Source organism: Myripristis murdjan, chromosome 6 (genome assembly GCF_902150065.1).
Source record: "Myripristis murdjan chromosome 6, fMyrMur1.1, whole genome shotgun sequence".
Classification (NCBI taxonomy): Eukaryota; Metazoa; Chordata; class Actinopteri; order Holocentriformes; family Holocentridae; genus Myripristis; species Myripristis murdjan.
In genome coordinates this window covers 575,549-593,824 of record NC_043985.1, presented here as the reverse complement: position 1 = coordinate 593,824, position 18,276 = coordinate 575,549, and the positions used below count along the sequence as shown (strand labels likewise).

Sequence of the window (18,276 nt, the reverse complement as noted above, 5' to 3'; positions counted from 1 at the left end):
GAAAGAGGGAGCAGCAACTCCGCCTTAGCTTGTCCAAAAGAAACTCAGTAAGGGTCGTGTATGGAAGGATTTTATGTTTGAGACAGATGCCATAGGGAAATAATATTCTTTTTTTTTTTTTAACCATGGTATTGAAATGGGTGTCAAGAATTGTGTTAAAGTTATCTACAACTGTGTTTTGACTAGTCAGAATGACAGTTCAAGATGTCTTTAAATGCATTTTGACAAGACAAAATGACATAACAGATATCTCCAAAATGAGAAATTTCTATTAAAAATAATTAAAAAAAAACATTATTTATAGCTTGAAATACCTTTAAAGAGATAGCTCCAGTTTAATTCCATAATTACAATTCAGCATATCTACAACTGTATTTTGATTAGTCATATCTTATTTTCAGATATCAAGAATCAATCATGTAGATATCTTCAATAACTAGGAACTAAAGCTACTGTTAATTGAAATTATGACTAGTCCAAACTAAAATGTAGATATCTCAAATTTTATAAAAACTGGTCATAATTTAATTGAAGACATCTGCAATTTGCATTGCAGTCAAAATGTAACTGTATTTATCTTTGTCAGAAATCTCACACAGCTTACAGGTACAATGTTCTGGATTTAATTTGAGTTAAGAACAGAAATGGGATATAACATTCATAAACATGCATTAAACCAGAAATGAAGAATCATGATGTGTTCATAAGGTTAAAAGTTTTGTACCCTACATAAGTGTGGGTCCCAGTTTTGTGGGCTGCCATGTTGCTTCACCATATTTCTGCAGTGGCTCAGACAGGACAAACCAACCCATGAGACACTATGACAAACATTTTTCTCTCAAGTGGCTGACAGAAATGGGTGGTCCTAACACGCTGCTTGGTAGCAAATTGCTGGAATTGCTACAAAAGAAGATTAGTTTGTTTGGTTTCTAGTTGTGTCCATGGTAAAAGTGGTATTAACTTGTCAGTAGCTAACTTTAAGTAGGTAGTAGTTCCGGCTGCCCTTACAAAGCTGGCTTGCTGTTTATGGGGATCATTTTTTTTCTCAGTTTCTTCAAGCATGTTTGTTTATTTATTCATTTATTTCTGTATTTCCACATAACTGGCTACGTAGCTAGCAAACACAAACAAAAAATGTTTGTTCGATCATACATTTCAAGTTTAGCAATTACTAGTGAATGGTTAATTCTCCAGTGGACGCCCAAGATGGCATCTGCCATGGTTGCTAGGACATTCCTGATGCAACTGTAAAGTATCTATAATGTGACAAACACCTTGCAAAAGAAAAACAAAACAAAACAAAACAAAACAAAACAAAAAAACAATACAAAATTCCAGGGTATTTCTTTAAGAAAAGACTCCCACTATAATAATAGTGACTTACATAAAAAGTCTCCAGTTAAAAAAACAAAACAAAAACAAAAACAATATTCCCTATCAAATGTTGGTTAGTATGTTATATTACCAGTGTCTGGAAAAGCTCTTTTGATCTTGTTGGCTTATTATGCAGATAATGGTTGATAATGCAGATAATGTTTGCAACTAAAAAATAATAATAATCATGATCATGATTGCAGCTACCTCAAGGTGCAGGAAAGGTGAAGGTCAAAGGAGCAAGGAGTTAGCACTGGACCCACTTAGTGCCCACTTAGTGCCACTTAATGCCAACTAAGTACTCAGTTGGCACAAACCAGGCTATAGCAAAGCTGTTACCCTTGCAACCCTTTTTTTTTTTTTTTAAACATCACATGCTGTGAGGCCATTGCGACTTTTTATTATTTCTACTGTAATTATCATTTTATGAAATCAAAATTTTCTTTACAGAAAAAATAAGCTTACTAGCTAGGATTAATATGGTGGCAGCCAATGGAGGGCTCGGCGATATGACCTGAAATCCATATCTGGATGTACTGCCACATTTACCTGAATAAAAACTTGTTTACATTTTTTACCTCTGTGTATGAATATAGCATTCTCCATTACTACCGTGGTTGGTGCTATTGTTAACATTAGCCATTAGCATTATGACAGTTTCACATCATCTCCTGTAGACATAATTTTTATTTTTCCCCCCAGAGGTAAGTGGCAGTGTATTTGTTTGTATTTGTTCTGCTGACCCCCCACAATAATCACTGATGGGCGATGCTATCAATGTGGGGATGTGAGAAATTTATCAATTATAAGATACTGCTTTTTTACCTGTAAATTTTTTTTTTGTTGTTGTTGTACAGCAGAACAAGGAAGGACGTAAATATAACTGGAGAAATGTTGCTCTAAAGGTTGAATTTAAGGCACTTTTTTCCACCAAAACAAACAAGCAACCATAAAATTGGCCAGCCATTGAGAAGAATGTACAAATTGCCAATAGATTTCATCTGGCATCCTTCACCAATGGCATCTAGCACTATCCTAACCCTGTTCTCTCGTGTGGGAGATCAGACTCTGCCATAAAACTTGAATGGAGTAGAACAAATATCACTCTTTTTGCCATACTCATTTTGCTGGTACAGGACAAATTGGTGATTATTCTTTGCTATAGTAACAAGTCAGTAGGGCTACAAAGTGCATCACACTTGCTTGAGAACTGAGTAGATATGTTGTACTGTGGCTGTAGCCTCAAAGCAGAAATTACAAAAATAACTGTGAATTTCTGAATCTAAGTTACAGCATAATCTTAGCGAAAATGGGTTTCTCATATTAGTTCAACCAGTCAACATCTGCAAACCAGCAAACCTAGGTGGTCAGCATCATCTTAAACCTTTTCTTAATATAACCTCTTAAATGCTACAAACTGCTGAAGTGTTGCCCAACGTTAATGAGGAAGAAATGTTTGTTAACTTTAAATGACTTTAAATGACATTAAGAGACATCAGATGAAAGACTTAATGTCCAGGTACAACAGGAATGTAACACATAAAAATGGCTGTCACTTTGACCGTCCAAGTTCATTTGCATGGGAAAGACCCTTTTACTGCATTCAAGTTCTGTAGCTTCAGCATTCCGCTGGCATCAGTTTTTTAAAAAAGAACACATACACTGGACTGTGCTGGCAGAGAGGATTTACCAAAGGTACCAATGTGGAAAAAATTGTCAATCATAGACCTAGTGGCAGTTTTGGTGACTTTTTGGTATACTACCCAGTGCTATGTAGATGGTAAGAAGAGCTTAATTGAGATCCCGGGCATAAGCCTACAATTCTGAAAAATTTATTCTTGTAGTTCATGTTTTCATTTGTTTTAAATGTGGTAGAAATACAAGTAAATGTAGTCAATGAATGCAGTGTTTCTGAAAGACTAAATTTAAATAGTTTTAAAATCACTGGGGCAAGATTCATTTTCCTGATTTTAATTGTGAGCTTGGAGGTAGGGTTACCATTTTTAGTCAGCAAACTTGAAATGCTGTAATGTGACAGCATCTTAAACTGTTTGAGCTTATAACTTTGGGTGTGGAATAGTCTAGTAGTGCATTTCATGACTAACAGTAATAATAATAACACATTTATGAAATTGAACACGGCCTCCAAACACTCAGTGGCCAAGCCTGTATACAAGGTCAATCACTGGGTGAAAGTGTCCATTTGTCTGTTGCTTTATGTCAGCTTAGTAGCATTACAATCATGTTGGGAATAATCCTCTCTTGTGCTTTAAGACCTGGAAGTCTGCTATTTGCCTGTTGGTCACACCACTCAGGACTGATTCAGAGTCTGTTAAGTGCAATTTTGGCTACAAGTTGGCTGTTTTTTTTTAAAGGTCCTGTGTGGAAGTACAGCTGCACCCAGTGGTTGACAGCAGGATGGAGCCTCCACAACTTCTCTTCCAGTTAGCTGTCCCCTCACAATGGACAAAACACCAACACCTGTGAGAGAATGGAAGCAAAGGAGAGAGAAACTTGCTTATTTCAACTGTGTTTTGGTGTGTGGAGGCATTTGTGCTCATTTGTAGCTTAGCACAGCCATATCCTGATTTCGTTTCAATTGCAACAGTCCATGCTAACCCTAACCATGGACTGTTGGATTCAAGCTGTTCCCAAAATGTGTTGCTGTTATATCTTGACCATGGACATATAATTCTTTCTAGATCTTATTCCTTTGAAACCATAGCAAATTCATTTGATTTCTTTCAAAATATGATACAGTATAATTAACATTAAATTACAAGAAAAAATACCCCCACAAATTATAAAAATTAAAAAGCAAGAAAAATTGCAAGAAAATTGCCACAAATTTGCCACAAAATTACTGAAAAAAGGATTAGTGGATAAATGTCCAGAAAACAACTAGAAAATGTAGGAACAAAATGCATGAAAACTACTTAAAAATGATCAGAATATTAGAAAAAAAGGCCCAAAAAGTAGAACAGTAAAAGTAACTAGACTTTGTAACGTTTCTGAAGAAACTTTGAATGTGCTTGCCACCCTTGCGACTGCCTGGACATGTGGTAAACCAGCAACCCTATGCTGTTTGTAGGTTGTTTAGTGTTGTTCGAGGGCTAGAAGGCAGCAGCTTGGTGATCATCTTTTGAGTGATCACTCGGATGTCTCTGGGTAGCTGCGATGGTATATTGGGTGGTTGCTAAGGTGCTGAAAGGCGGTTGCTATGCTGTTGCTAGGCAGTTGCCATGGTGTTTTCAATGGTTGCTAGGCAGTTTCCATGCTGTTCCTGGGGGTTTCTAGGGCATTGCTAGGCGGTTGCTATGGCGTTCTGGGCGTTTGCTAGGGTTTTGCTAAGCAGTTGCTATGGTGTTCTTAATGGTTGATAGGGTGTTGCCAGGTGGGTGCTATGGTGTTCTGGGTGGTTGCTAGGGCGTTGCTAGGCGGTTGCTAGGGTGTTTCTATGGTGTTCCTGATGGTTGCTAGGGTCTTGCTAGGGCGTTGCTATGGTGTTCTGGGTGGTTGCTGAGGCGTTGCTAGGTGGTTGCTATGGTAGTTAGGGTGGTTGCTATGGGGTTGCTAGGGTGTTTGGGGTCATTGCTATGGACTTCCATTAGTGTTTGGGGTCAGTGCTGGCATGCATTGGCAGCAGTGCTAGTGGCCCTTGAGACAGAACAGGAGAGATACAGAGCCACGAGTGTATCTCTGTGTCAGTGAGAGGGGACTTTCTCCCTGGCAGGCTCTCCCAACATTCCGCCATTAGTGTGTATTGCGTCCCGATTTCGGCTTCAAACGGGAATTGCGGAAAAATGTAAAGTCGGAGCACCTTGAAAATAGACACACCACTTCTTCTCCACAAGACGGACGTTTTTCGTATTTGGTGCGTGGACGCAGGTCAAAAGCTCTGCGGCCCAGGGCCTTAGGAAGTTTTGACCATTCATTTCGGATGGCCCGAAATTTTCCGTAAAATCGGAATTGCAAGAATTCCCTAAGTCAGATTCCTTATAAAAGTAATAACACACTTCTCCTAATCGGGCCGCACATTTTCCCAATTCATTACGTGGGCCTAAAACGAAAGCTGTAGAAGGAGTAGCGCGCCGAAAAATTTGTGGAATAATAAAATATAACTGGAAAATTCCCGCACGGAAATTTTGAGAGTGCCTCGGGGGCCGTTCCCGGGAAGCTGTTACCGGGGGGTGCGCGTCTGACCTCTGTCTGAACCACTAAAACATAAGAATAGTGATGTATGAACAAAGTCAATTACATTCAGCTATGTAGTGTATGTGCATGGAAGAGTGTATCTGCATGGTGGTGTGGGTGTCTGTGTCACTAAAAAGTATGAACAGTGATCAATGAACAAAGTGAACTGCATTCAGTTATATAGCGTGTGTGTGTGTGTGTGTGTGCAAGAGTGTGTAGAGTGTGCATTATGTCAATAAATGCCCTCACAAGGATATAAAGACAGGAATATGTGTGTCTGTGTGGGGGCATGTTAGTGTGCATATGTGATGCTACCTCCCATTAAAAACTGAAAAACCTCTCTAAATTGAGGATGATTCTTCAACAAGGACTGATCAAAAACTATCAAAGTTGACCAATACATTCATACATTCTTGAAAAACCAAGACTTTGGTCAATGTCACCTTTTTAAAGATGTGCCACAATAGTGGCACAAGATTAAGATGTGTTGCCTTTTCAAGGCATGCACATAATTATAACAGAATTATATTCATAATTTGGTGGTGTTGATAATGAGGCCAGTTTGTTGAGCATACTCAGTGAGTTGATCTGTTCTTTCTTGAAAATGTTTTACATTGTAGAAACAGTAGCAAGATCATCACAACATATGCTGAGGGTAGATATGGCTCATGAAGATGTTCATTATCTCCTCTGCAGCTGGGGTGCCAACAACAATGTTCAGGAAAACAACTGCAGGGGAGGTGTTGGCTGGTTCATCAGGCTCCAGCCAGTTAGGTTCGTGCTAAAGCCAAAATTCCTCCCTCCCCAGTCCCCGGCTGGCCTGCACTCACATCACCTAAAGCCCAAACGCGCCCAAGCAAGATTGCCCCCGGTATGCACGTCATCACATTGAAATACGATACAAGCATGGCCTGACGACATTATAAAGGAAAGGTTCAAATAGGGATGAGCGAGTACACCACTATCTGTATCTGTATCTGTATCTGTTTAACCATCTACATTATCCGTATCCGTATCCGTATCCATACTCGGGGTGGGCGGGGCCTAAACCGGAAGTGGGCTGTGCTTAACCCGGAAGTTGGCTGCGTTTGACCGGAAATTCGCTCTGTGCACAAGACGAGTGACGCACATCCGGTTTCGCCAGATAGCGGCACTTCAGTTTCCGGTCTGTGTAATGGCTAAGCCTAACGCTTACATATTCTCCCGGTGCCTCACGGATTTGTCTAGACTAACGATAAACTATGTCCACCGAAATGTTGCTGCCACTTCCCCTGCCCCCAAAAGCAAACAAGAAAAGGGTTTTAAGTTATACATCTCCAGCTATTTGCACAACATCGAAGGTATGTAATTTAGAGAACGTTGGCTAACGGTCATTAGCTAGCTTTAGCTAACTAACGTAGATGGTTAGCACCAGGCGAATCACACTGTAACGTTTGTTGTGTAAAATGAATCTCGTTTTTGTATCCAGTGGCAAGTTAACTGACTATACCTGAGGCCTGTATCATGAAGCGGGATTAAGGCGTTAGCGAGATAACTTCAGGCTCAACTCCAGATTTTCTGTATCACAAAGCTGGCTCACCTCTCATCGGGATAGGATACCTATCCTAAACCTGTTCTGAAAGCTAGCCTGCTAGGGTTAGGGATAGGGTTGACCCTGCTATCAACTTGATGTACTGACATGATTGGATTTTGGAGTCCGCTTTATTTTATTATAGCCTGTAAAACAGGCACGCAACACGTCTGTGCAGTGCAGTGAGTTCATAGGTGTCAGCGTCAGATGTGGGCTACTTGAGCCACTGATGTGTAGTTTGCGCATTTATGCCGTGGCTGCCTTCTCTTCGCGGCAGCCACGGTGTTCGATTAAGTGTGTAAATTTTGTTTTTCCTCCTCATACTATTCCAGTCAGCTGCCTCGGAACCCTCCCTTATACATGCGCGTTCACGGCGCTTGATGAGACAAACCTGGATCGAATGAGCGAGTTGATAACCGGCGTCGTGATACCGGTTATTCCTGATCACCATGATCTCTGTTAGTGTAGCCGGATAGGTCTGAGAAATCCAGGGAAAACTGAGCTTGCTTTGTGATACAGGCCTCAGGTATAGTCAGTTAACTTGCCACTGGATACAAAAACGAGATTCATTTTACACAACAAACGTTTCGGTGTGATTCGCCTGGTGCTAACCATCTACGTTAGTTAGCTAAAGCTAGCTAACGACCGTTAGCTAACGTTCTCTAAATTACATACCTTCGATGTTGTGCAAATAGCTGGAGATGTATAACTTAAAACCCTTTTCTTGTTTGCTTTTGGGGGCAGGGGAAGTGGCAGCAACGTTTCGGTGGACATAGTTTATCGTTAGTCTAGACAAATCCGTGAGGCACCGGGAGAATATGTAAGCGTTAGGCTTAGCCATTACACAGACCGGAAACTGAAGTGCCGCTATCTGGCGAAACCGGATGTGCGTCACTCGTCTTGTGCACAGAGGCTATTGTGGGGCTTAACTTGTAGGTTATTTTAAGCCTGAAATTGATACGGGTTGATCAGAAGTTGTTATATTTATTGTTTATTGGAAAACTATTTACAGAACGGCCTCAAAAGCTTCAGATCAATGCTTTTGATCACAATCGTTTTTTTAAGGGGGGGTTGGGGGGGGGTCAACTTATCGATCACAGAATTGCGGACGGAATCGCGGAATTAGTCAAATAAAACAATCTATTTTTAACGCGGAATTTGACATAATAACAACTGCACCAGCACAGCACTAGCCAAAAAGCAAAGAAACTTTCCAGCTACAGCAGCGCACTGACATAGATTGTCTAACAAAGTGAAGAGTTGCTACTCCGCTCTATTTTCACTGGCTAACAGCAGCACACTGGCTTAGCTTGTCTATTCAGAGAAGAGGTATCACTTCGGCTTATTTTTCGTATTCAATACAAGGATACAAGGATACAAGGATACAAGGAAGTTTATTTGTCATTATACAACAGGTTGAATAATGAAATTAAAGTGTGGTCCCCTCTTGATTGATTAATTGATTGTATAGAAAATAAAATTATTAAACATGGAGGAGTGCAGATGGTGCATTTAGTAGTCTCACAGCCTGAGGGAAGAAGCTGCTCTGTAGTCTGGTTGTACGGCAGCGAATACTTCTGTATCTTTTGCCTGATGGCAGCAGGGTGAACAGGCTGTGGCTGGGGTGGGTGTTGTCTTTTAGGATCCTTTTGGCTCTGCGCAGGCACCTCACCTCCCCGATATCACTGATGCTTGGTAGATGGGTGCCAATGATGTTTTGGGCAGTTTTAATCACTCGTTGCAGAGTCTTCCTGTCCTGGGCCGTGCACATCCCATGCCAGTTTGGGATGTTTCCAGTCAGGATGCTTTCAATCGCTCCTTTGTAGAAGCTGACAAGAACTTGGCGTGGGAATTTTGCTTTCTTAAGTTTCCTTAAGAAATACAGCCGTTTCTGGGCTTTTTTAACCAGGGCAGAGATATGTGAAGTCCATGTTAGGTTCTCTGTTATGTTGATTCCCAGGAACTTAAAACTGCTCACTTGCTCCACCTCAGCTCCATTGATGTAGACAGGGTTGTGTGTCTTTGCCTCTTTTTTTCGAAAATCAACTATCAGCTCTTTGGTTTTGCTGACGTTGAGCAGAAGGTTGTTGTCTGTGCACCATTCTGCAAGATGGTTGATTTCCTCCCGATATGAGAACTCATCATTGTTGGAAATCCGGCCGATGATGGTGGTGTCATCCGCGAACTTCACAATAGAGTTCTCTCCATGTTGGGGGTTGCAGTCGTGGGTGTACAGCGTGAACAGGAGGGGGCTGAGCACACAGCCCTGGGGCGCTCCGGTGTTGAGCACTAGAGTGGAGGAGGAGAGACTGCCAATCCGAACTGACTGGGGTCTGTTTGTGAGGAAGTCCAGTATCCAGTTGCAGAGGGTGGTACTGATGCCCAGAGTGTTCAGTTTTCCAATCAGCAATCATGGGGGAGATTGTGTTGAAAGCTGAGCTGAAGTCAACAAACAGCATTCTGATGTAGGTGCTGCTTTTCTCCAGGTGAGTGAAGACTGAATGGAGAGCAGTGGATATGGCATCCTCTGTGGATCTGTTGGTTCTGAATGCAAACTGCTGAGGGTCCAGACTGGCAGGAATGTTGTTCTTTATGTGCTGGAAAACCAGTTTCTCAAAGCACTTCATCAGGATGGGGGTGAGTGCCACAGGGCGGTAGTCATTTAGATTAGACACTGCAGACTTTTTAGGCACAGGGATGATGGTGGCTGTCTTGAAGCAGGTGGGAACACTCTCCTGTGACAGTGATATGTTGAAGATGTCAGTAATGACATCTACTAGCTGGTTGGCACATGTTTTTAGTACACGGCCAGGGATGTTGTCAGGCCCAGCAGCTTTACTCATATTCACTTTCAGCAGGACTTTCCTCACATCCACTGTGGATACTGACAGTGGCCGGTCCTCTGGAGGCGGAGTAGACTTTACAGCTGATTCCTTGTTGAGGAGGTCAAAGCGAGCATAGAATGTGTTTAGCTCGTCTGGTAATGTGGCCTCACACATGATGGGAGCGCTCCTGGTTTTGTAGCCTGTCACATTTTTGACCGCCTGCCACAAGTCTTTGCTGTTGTTGGTGTTGAGGTCTCTCTCCAGTCTCTGCTGATGCCTTCGCTTTGCCTCCTTGATGCCAGCTTTCAGTTTTGCTCTGGCAGTGTTGTAGGCTTCTTTGTCACCTGACTTGAAGGCAGCTTTTTTGGCTCTACATAGAGCTCTCACCTCTCCATTCATCCAAGCTTTCTCATTAGGGAATGATTTAACTGTCCTTGTTTTTACCACATCATCAGCACATTTGCTGATGTATGATGCCACTGATGATGCGTATTCTTCAAGGTCAATATGGTTCTCCTGGGTAGCAGCATCCCTGAACATCTGCCAGTCCGTGCATTCAAAACAGTCCTGTAGAGCTGCTGCAGCTTCATCTGTCCACACTTTAACTGTTTTTACAGTTGGTTTGACCCTTTTTGTCAGCTGGATGTAGGTAGGCAGGATAAGCAAGGAGATGTGGTCTGACTGGCCAAAATGAGGACGAGAGAGGGCTCTGTAGCTGCCAGGAACATTGGTGTAGACATGGTCCAGTGTGTTGTTTCCTCTGGTGGGGATGTGGACGTGCTGGTGGAATCTTGGCAGAACAGTTCTGAGCTGTTTTGTCATCTGGCTGCTGATGACCTCATACAATTCCTGGAGTGCATTTTTTGAATTTGCATCCGGTGGAATGTAAACAGCAGCAACAAACACACTGGTGAATTCTCTAGGCAGGTAATATGGCCGACATCTGAGCAGTAAAAACTCAATGTCAGGTGAACATTTTCCATCCACTCTGACTGCACCTGTGCACCAAGCATCATTGATGTATACACAGAGCCCGCCCCCTCTCGTCTTACCGGAGTCTTGTGTTCTGTCGGCCCGGAACAGGCTCCGCTCTGTTAGGATGAGAACGCCGCAGTGTCTGATCTCTCCCTGCTGGGTCAGCCTGAGCCGTATCTCGTCCATTTTGTTCTCCTGTGATCGGACGTTAGCCAGGAGTAGGCTGGGTAACGGCACAGCCTTGGGTCCAAGCCTCCTCAGCCTCAGTCGCACTCCGGCTCGCCTCCCCCTCCTCCTGCGTCGACTACACCGCCCGCGATGACGTCCAATCCGAACGCCCTGGTCGTCGGATCTTAAGATGCCGAGTGCAGATATAATCCCAAGGTCCGCGGCACTCAGTTCAATTTTTGCACTTCCTTTCCTGATGTTGAGGAGTGTATTACTGTCATAAGTAATACACACGCAGGTGGTACGATTCTCAGCAGTAAAAACAGAAGAATCGCTCCTATTTTTGTTGAAATTAAGGGAGCCATCAGCTGCTGCATCCATGTGCGCCGCCGTTGCCATGGTAATCAATCTGTGTTATCACATGCATACTACTGCTCATTCATTGGTAGTTGAATTGTTAGGTCTGTTTGATAAGTAATTTACATTTTTAAAACAAATAATAATTTAACATATTGTTAAAAAATTTAATTAAAAAATTAAAAAATGTCTGGAGTCACGCTTACTGGTAAACATCCACTCCTTCAAGATAATTTATTATGTTCTACAACTCATTAATTTACACTAACACTACATGCTGACTTTGAGTAACATATCGAGGGAAGAGCGAGCTGAAAAAACCTGAAGCTACTGAAGAGAGACGCCACGTGAGCTGTCAGACCTGAGTGATTGACAGCTAAGGTTGTCTCTGTGTGTGTGTGTGAGCGGGGAACACGGCGTAGGGGAGGGTCACTGTGTGTGTTGTGTGTGAGCGGCGCACCGCTGTACTGTGTGTATGTAGGGGAGGGTCGCTGTGTGTGACTGGCCTATCACACAACGTGGACACAGTCAGCTACCCAATGAAGATTTTCATTCATCATGAGCACGGATATTGACTCATATTACTCAGATCATACTCGTACTCGGCAAAAGTGCTATATCCGTACCGGATACTCGTTTCAGCCGAGTATCTGGCTCATCCCTAAGTTCAAACACATCCATCAAGTATTCCTTTTAACTAAAATACATTTTTGTTCCTTTTAAACATGGAATGTTTATTTACCTTGACAGTTTTGGAGGTAACTTCCTCCTTCTTCAGAAAGGTCCAACTGACAGCCAGAGCGGCACCTGTCAGATCCAGCAGACCAGACCTGACCGGTTGCTGTGGCCAGTGCTGGCGCGGTGCCCGGCTGGCACCAGGTCTGCCGGATCTAACCACCTCAAAAATTCATTTCGGCATGCTTGATGCTAGTGTTTCCAGGAGGCTAGTGGGAATGTTGCTCCAAGTTGTGAAGATGGCTTCACGGAGGGCATCCACTGTCTGGAACTGGTGTCCATTTTTGTAAACTTCCCTTGCCTTGACCAAGCTGACGCGCGGATCATGGATCTGGAGATGGAAAACGCACGGCTATCTAAAGAAATACAACAGAGAGCTAAACAACATGAAGCCCTGCAGAAAGCTGTGCAGGATGCGGCTAACAGTGACAGACATCTCAACCTCCGTTTGGTTGGCCTTAAGGAGAAGCTAGAGATTGGGGCGCTGTGGGAATACGTGAGACAGATCATATCAGAAACCCTGGGAATACACCTGGCTGAAAGTGAGGTCCAGCAAGTGCACCGCACCCTTGCACCGATGCCCAATGAGGGACATCCGCCCAGACCCATTATCATGTGCTTTCACAGCTATCTGGAATGGGAACGAGTGCTGAACGCAGCAAGGAGGAGATACCAGGAGAAAAGAAAGATGAAGTGGCAATGCGGCAACATTTAGTTTTTTCCTGACATGACCAAGGACGTAGTGGAGAAAAAGAGAAAGTTTTCTGAGGTCAGGAAGAAGCTCCATGAGATGGATGTTCGTTTTACACTGGCCTACCCTGCGGTGATTAGAGTTCTCATCGGGCCTGAAAATTAAGACCCGACCCGACCCGGGCCGGACTGGGCCAGCCCGAGGCCCAACCCAACCCGACTAATTAGCCGAACTTTAGGCCCGACAGCCCGATAAAGCCCAAAAAAAAAAAAATCGCCCCTAATCACCAAATTCGCCATTATTTAGCAGAGCCGGTCGGCCGCGGCACTGGGGCACCATCAGTCGGTATCAGGCGGGCCGGCCGCGGCACCGGCTTGCATCAGGCAGCTCACCTGTCAGATCCGGCAGACCTGACGGGTGGGCGCGGTATCGGACGGTGCCGCGACTGGCCCGCCTGATGCCGACTGATGGTGCCGCGGCATGTGCGGGTCAATACGGTAGTCTAGAAAACTGGAGATTTTTTTTTTTTTTTCTCGTGCGCCCCCAAGTACATTGCGCCCTGGGCAGTTGCACTGCCCATAGCAAAAACCGTCCCAGCTGCCGAATCTGCCAGCACAGCGGGATACTGCTGCAACTCTCTCTCACTTGTTTGCGCTGCGCTCGCACAGCTGTTTGTCTGTCTGTCACTGAAAGTTTAGCCTCCAAATCCAATCCAGTCTCTCACTCTCTCCACCAGTCACATAAAAATGAAACGTCATAATCAATAACAGAACACATAATTCTATTTTTTTTATTTTTTTTTTATCATATTCGGGCAGAATATGAGAACTCTAGCGGTGATACGCTTCACATGGAAAGGACGTAGAGTGAGTTTAGAGGATCATCGTAAAGCCATGGAACTCATCACAAAAGAGACAGTACAGGAATGATTTCAGAGGCTATGTCAAAAAGATGGGGAAACAATCTTACCTCAAATACACCCTGTGCCTTAATAAACACTCGATAATGATGGCAAGGCAGTAGGCTTTTGTTTTAACTATGGATAGGCACTTGTTTACACAAATCGCACAAATCTATTTTTTTTTTTATTTCTTCCTGATTTTATCATCTATGAAGCTAAAATTTCTTTATATTTAACTGCCTGATAATAATAAGGCCGAAGCAAGGGTAATGCAATGCTGCAAATTGTAATGTAGTGTAAAATATGTGTAGAATATATATTCATACTGATGTTCATGTTCATGTTCATGTTCATGTTCGTGTTCATGTTATGTTATTTTTTCAGAATTAGGTTTTCTTGTTACAATAATCAGTTAAGATTATTCCTCAAGATTGGGTTAGATTTGTCTTTCTTTCACTGCATAAGGCTAATATATGGAAAACGCTAATATGATATATGGCTAAGTACGTAAGGATAATTTCTTGGAATATTAATGGAGTAAGAGACCCAGTTAAAAGGAGGAAATGTTTAAGTTATCTAAAATCTCAACAGACTGATGTGGCATTTATCCAAGAAACTCATTTAATTGATTCGGAGGTGGTTAAACTTAAAAGAGATTGGGTTGGGCAGGTGTTCCACAGCTCATTCAATAGTAAAAAACGCGGTGTGGCAATCATGATGCATAAGAAACTAAATTTTGTATTATTAAAACAACATAAAGATGAGGAAGGGAGGCTTATCTGTGTGGAGGCATGGTCAATGGAATGAAGTTAAATCTATGTAATATATATTCCCCAAATACAGAGGATGCTCATTTTTCCATAAAGTGAATAAGGTACTAGGGGGCATTATTGAAGGGCATACAGTGATAGGAGGGGACTTTAACCAAATTCAGGATAATGTACTAGACAGAACAACCTATAATAAAAACATCCCTGAAGGACAGACTAGCAATACAACTACTTATGAAAGATGTAGGTTTAGTGGACATTTGGAGACTAACCAACCCTAGAGAGAAGGAGTACACGTTTTACTCTCATAAGCATAAATCAGAATCAGAATACTTCATTGATCCCCAGAGGGAAATTACTTTTTGTTACAATAACAACTCCCACTCAAAGTGTAAGTAAAAAGAGCAAATAGTCAAGAAAAATAAAGAAAGGAAATATAAATATAAATATAAATATATATAGAATAAAAAGAAAGAAAAAATATATGTACAAGTGCAAACATGGACAGGAGTTATTGCACTATAGGTTATTGCACATAAGTATGGTATTGAATATGGATTATTGCACAGAGGGAATTTGCACAAGAGTTAGTTTATGGGGCCAGCCCACTGACTCAGAGTGTCTGACACTCAGAGTGAGGAGTTGTACAGTTTGATGGCCACAGGCAGGAATGATGAAATCCCATTCAAGAATAGATTATTTTTTGGTGTCTAAGAGTTTGATTGAATCTATTGTGGAATGCAAAATTGGTGTTATTGCCCTGACAGATCATGCAACAGTGGAACTTTATCTGGCAGCAGAAACAGACTTTGTTAAAAGAAATATGTGGAGGCTCAAAACATCTCTATTTCAAGATCCCATATTTGATAAATTATTGTCTCAGGAGCTCAAAAGCTTTTTTGAAATTAATGTAGGATCTACAGAGAAAATAGGTACAGTCTGGGAGGCATCTAAAGCGTTTATAAGGGGTAAAATCATAGCTTACACCAGCAAAAAGAACAAGGAAAGCACTGAGAGAGTGCAACCCAGTCTCCATGGGGAAATGTAACCCTTTTACGTTTCTGCAAACTAGGGAAACGTCATCATATCAACGTTTCCAAGCTCAGGTTATAGTGGCCCGGGCGCAGGGGCCACTATAACAATTGAATGTTGATATGTAACGAATTTGAGCTTGGAAACGTTGATATGATAACGTTTCCCTAGTTTGCAGAAACGTAAAAGGGTTACATTTCCCCATGGAGACTGGGTTGGAGAGTGACAAAATTGGAATCGCAACTTAAGGAAAAAGAAAAACAATTGGCAAATAGTTATAGTGACTTATTACTTAAACAAGTGTGTGCTCTAAAATTTGAGTTAAATGAGATTTACAACAAAAAAGCTGAATATGCTCTATTTAGATAGAAAACAAACTTTTATGAAAATGGGGGAAAATCAGGCAAACTACTTGCCAGACAGCTTAAAAAAAAGAAGCTGGATATGTCATTCCTGGTATCAAAAATGAAAAGGTTGTCACAAATATAAAAGATTATAATCAGGTGTTTAAAAATTTTTATTCAAAACTTTATACTTCAGAAATAGTTTCAGACCCTGATAAGCTGAACATTTTTTTTCTCAAAAATCAAACTTAATAAGATATCTTTAGATCAAGTGGAGAAATTAGACGCCCCCATTTTGGAATCAGAAGTTAGAGCAGCTATTAAATCCATGAAAACCGGAAAATCTCCGGGATTAGATGGCTTCCCAGTGGAGTATTATAAAAAAAAAAAAATTTGATTTATTGGCACCTATTCTAACCGAAGTATATTGGGAAGCAATCTCATGTGGGCAACTTCCAAATACATTTAATGACGCCCTAATTACATTAAGTCAGCTTAGTCAATGTACACTGCAAAGTGCTTACTAAGGTCCTGGCAATGAGGCTGGAGAATATACTACCAGGTGTTATCCATGAAGATCAGGTGAGATTTGTGAAAGGGAGGTCATCCTCAGATAACATTAGATGGTTGATACATCTTATATGGATGAGTCATTACAAAAACACCCCAGCAGCAGCCTTCTCCCTTGATGCGGCGAAGGCATTTGATAGGGTGCAGTGGGGGTTTTTAATGCATGTTCTAAACTCTTTCGGTTTTGGACCGGGGTTTATCAACTGGATTAAGGTGATTTATAAGGAACCAAGAGCATCAGTCCTCACCAATGGACAAATGTCCCCTGTTTTTTCCTATTCAAGAGGGACAAAGCAAGGGGATCCACTTTCGCCTTTACTGTTTACTCCATTTTTAGAACCCCTGGCTATAGCAGTAATGGCGGAATCAGGAATAAGAGGAGTGAAGGCAGGGGGTAGAGAACACAAATTATTTTTATATGCGGATGACATTTGGCTATCCTCAGAACCGACTTCATCAACTCCTATTATTCAGGACATAATTGAAAAATTTCCACAGATATCTGGTTATAAAATTAACTGGCATAAGTCCGAGGTTATGCCTGTGTCCAGGGTGTGTCACCCAGCATCTATGTGACACACGATTTGGGGGAAAATCAATACGATTAAAACCATCCCTTAACCACCCATCTCTGATTTATAATGTTGCCCTTTCATCGATACCCAGGAGGTTCAACAAATTAACCTCAGACGACTCTCAACGATCGTCGTTCACCAGGGTTTCACCTGACTCATCACGACTGTCGCTTCACCAGACAACAACAATGGTCAAGTGAAACCAGCACCTAACAACTGTCGTTAACATGAGACCACAACAATGGTCAAGTGAAACCAGTGCCTGCATGAACACACCCACAGGCATTAGGGTGGACACTCCCACAGAGGTTAAATACCGGGACCTTACCCCACTGTCTTTGTCAGACTAGTGCGGTCTAGAAAGACCGATGTGCATGAACTGATGAAGCCCCTTGGATATGAGGCAAAATGTCTTCCTAAGACAAATACAAGTCCAGTTGCCTACGATTTGGGGGAAAATCAATACGATTAAAATGATAGTCGCTCCTCAGTTTAATTTCATATCAATGATGATACCAGTGACAATTTCTATAGGAATTTTTAAGCAGTACAATCAGATAATTAAGGAATATTTATGTAATGGAAAGAAACCCAGAATCAATATGCATAAACTCCACGATCCAAGAAAAAAAGGAGGTCTAGCCTTACCCAATGTGGAACTTTATAATATTGCATTTGAAATGGCAAAACTAGCCAAGCACTGGACCGGCTGTGGTGCACACGTTGGATGGATACAAATAGAAAAAGAACTCACAGCCCCATTCAAACCAATTGAGGCTTTGTCACAGAAGGATATGAGTAGTTTGACTGGGGAGCAGTGGCGGTTCTAGACCAATTTTACTGAAGGGGCCTGGCTGGGGCCAGAGGTTTTGTCAGAGGGGCACATTCAACCCGGGGCATAAGATTTGAAATTATATCTGATTTTTTTTTCCCATAAAACTAGTGATTACCCATTGTAACCAAATTGAATGGTTCGAAATATCACATTTGAGACACAAGTATAAGAGACAGAAACAATGGAAACATCCTATTTTTCAGTGTAACCTTAGTACAGACAAACTCCTCACTTAGTACAAACTAAGCTGCTTCTAAAATCTTTATCAGGCAGTTTCATCAACATCATCACATCTTCATTACACCACTGTCTTCTTATCATCTTCATCAATAAATCATCATCATATTTACCCTCTAAAAG

At 42.0% G+C, this 18,276-nt stretch overlaps 1 protein-coding gene across 1 annotated transcript in view; it reads right to left on the bottom strand.

Annotated features, from left to right (window-relative positions):
- Window positions 1-507: 507 nt before the first annotated feature.
- Window positions 508-18,276, bottom strand: part of enc2 (ectodermal-neural cortex 2) — a 225,307-nt gene continuing 207,538 nt past the window's right edge. The window contains exon 12 of the mRNA XM_030053022.1: window positions 508-3,855. The gene's annotated coding sequence lies outside the window, so the exon portion shown is untranslated. The remainder of the gene's footprint in view (window positions 3,856-18,276) is intronic.